Source organism: Mustela nigripes, chromosome 15, assembly GCF_022355385.1.
Source record: "Mustela nigripes isolate SB6536 chromosome 15, MUSNIG.SB6536, whole genome shotgun sequence".
Lineage (NCBI taxonomy): Eukaryota > Metazoa > Chordata > Mammalia > Carnivora > Mustelidae > Mustela > Mustela nigripes.
Window position 1 is genome coordinate 1,383,936 of NC_081571.1, and position 2,756 is coordinate 1,386,691.

Consider the following 2,756-nt stretch of genomic DNA (forward strand, 5'->3'; position numbering starts at 1 on the left):
CTTTCTTTCTTTCTCTCTCTCTCTTTTTTTTTTTAAGGATTTTAGTTATCTGTTTACTGAAAGATGGTAGGGTGGGGGGAGGGGCAGAGGAAGAGGGAGAGAATCTCAAGCAGACTTCATGCCAAATGTGGAGCCTATGTGGGGCTCATCTCACGACCCTGAGATCATGACCTGAGCTGAAACCAGAAGTCCAACACTTAACTGATTGACTGAGCCAGCCAGGTGCTCCTCATGTGAGTGTTTCTTTATGACTTCTGAGTTAGAAAATAAAGAACTCACTTAAAAGCTCTCTGCTTCTTTTTGTCTCTTAGAAATAAGAGTTTTTTCTCAATGACTAACTTATTTTTTACTTTGAGGGTTGGAAGAAAGAAGTGTGTCTCTGTATCTCTTTGGCCAGGAATTCCCCCAAACAAAGTAAGTTCTGGGCAGAGAGGAACCTCTCAGAGGTATTGAAGGATGCTCCATGTCATGTGACCATGACCCAAAAAAGTGGGTGGAGATCTTTAGAGTAGACATCTACTCTGTGTGACATCAGGGTGTTGGCACATCATTCAGTTACACCAGAATTTCCTAAAGTGATGGACAGGAAGTCTCCGAGTCTTCCAGAAATGGCGGAACTTGAAGTTGGGGAAAAAAAGGCAATGGGAGAAATTGAGAGGGTTTTTTAGTGGCCATAAGGGGTATCAGAGGAGGGTGACTGTGGATTCCAGTTATGGAATGCTGACACTGGTTCTGGGCAATGGTATAGGAAGTGAGCGGGTCTCTGAAGGAAGTCCTGGGGTTGGCATTTACTGGGCACACTGTTCTTCCTCACCCATCTCTCTTCCAGGCTTTTTTCAAAGCATGCCACTATCAAGCATCCCCAGGCATTCGAGGGAGAAAGAAGCCCTCTTTCTTTGTCCTGTGGATATAGATTCAACAGATACTTGACGCTGAATGGAAGGGAGAGGTTGGTTTTCATGAAGTTTTGCTTACTCCTAGATCTACGTTAGGGTTTGGTGAGGGAAACCCCTTGAGCACCCCTCCCATGTTCAGAACCAGATGAGAAATAATGCACAGAATAAACAGAGGAAACAGAGGAAATAAAAATGTCAGCTTTATAAAGGCAGGATAAGATGGCTTTTGAAACTTCTTTCTTCTTTCCAAAATGGATAGAATTAGCTACTGACTCATGGACCTGGATGCTTCAGCAGGGACACAGTCTGGAGGCCAGCTTACCCCACAGCACAGAGCAGGCCAGAATGCACCCCTTGGCCTACAGAGACCAAACTGGAGTGGCCAGAGGGCACTGAGTTAAGTCTTTCCTCTTGTGGAGAGACATGGATGATAGACGAGAGAGGGAGAGAACACTTGTGATGCTGTTCAGTCAGGAGCACCCTCATGGAGACAGGAGTGCTGGGATGGAGTCCCACATATTCCAAGTGTAATAGTTGTCTTTCTGGGTTTTATTTTTCAATTTCAGTGGAAGACTTGCCAGCAGTACAGGCTGCCTTATTCACCTTTGCACTTCAGCATTTAAGAGGAGAATCAACACATGTTAATTCTTTGTAAGTATCATTTGAGTAAGTGGACTGGGAAGGAGAGAGGAACACCTCTTTCCAGAATTTAGGTTGGGAACTCCTGGATCTCATATTCTCCAGTTGCTTGGGCTTGGGGTGAAGCACCTAAGGAGCTCTGCTGCATCCTTAGGGCACAGCAGTAGCATGGTTGACATCATTTGCTGATATCCCAGAGAATTCGCCCTGGCCTCCTTGTCAGGTCTATTGCTGACCATGTTCTCGGTGGCCTGGACCTTGGTTGTCTCATTGACCCTCTAGGCTCAGTGCCTGCTAGCTGGTCTACCACAACACACACTGGCAAGTATTTGTTAATGCATGCTTGTCATCTGGATGGTGCGTAGGGCTTGTGGGCCTGGACACCATTACTGCGGCTTCCCCTGTCACTTTTACACCTAGTTAAAGGCACCAACCTATTATTATTCTTTCCTCATGGAGGACTTTGTTGCTTCTTCATTGGTTGTTGAAGAAGAAGCCTTACACCCTTTTAAAAAAAACCATCCTAACCCAGTCTTGCCTATGATTGGGACTGACTCAGAAGTAAAAACACTTGCTGAATCACCAGCACTTCCTATAGCAGCCCAGCATTTTCATTAATTAAGGCCTCCCTTCCCCATGTTGAATCATTCCAGCCTGAGATCTGAAATTAGGGTGCGCCCCAGGTGTAACGAGTTAGTTAATAAGCACAACTTGGTCTGCACTTTATTGGGGCTCCAGAGCACAGGCCCTTCCTGCCATCCTCCTTCTGCCGGTGTGGCTGCTTCCTCCAGACAGGAGGAAGTGAGAGTGTATGCATTGATATAAGATCAGCTTCCTTCTATTTGTCTGGGCATAAATATTTCAGAATTCAAACACACATACTCTTGACCTTGTAAAGGTGGGGTTTTTGGAAAAGCTTATTTCCCTCCCAAACCTGTTTTAGTCATTGGTGTTACTCCATTTTAAAAAACAGGTAATGTACTTAACGTTGAGCGTCAGTTGTTGAAATACTAGGGAAGCTTAAAATAATTCATCTGTTACATAAAAGCTTTCCTGGGCATATATTCCAAGTGAATTTTATACCTTTGAAGGTCACAAAAGGCTAAAGTCTTTCCCATCCCAATGTGGCCCCTTGCTGGCTCTTACTTTGAAGCATAGTTTGCTCATCTGTAATGTGGGCTCCTCCTGAGTTAATAGCAGCGTAGAAGAAAAATGCAGGCA

At 44.8% G+C, this 2,756-nt stretch overlaps 1 long non-coding RNA gene across 1 annotated transcript; it reads left to right on the plus strand.

Annotated features, from left to right (window-relative positions):
* Positions 1-366: 366 nt before the first annotated feature.
* LOC132002821 (uncharacterized) lies at positions 367-1,547 on the plus strand. The gene is made up of 3 exons (XR_009400026.1): positions 367-414; positions 830-949; positions 1,463-1,547. It is a non-coding gene; the product is annotated as an uncharacterized LOC132002821 (long non-coding RNA).
* The last annotated feature ends 1,209 nt before the right edge of the window (positions 1,548-2,756 follow it).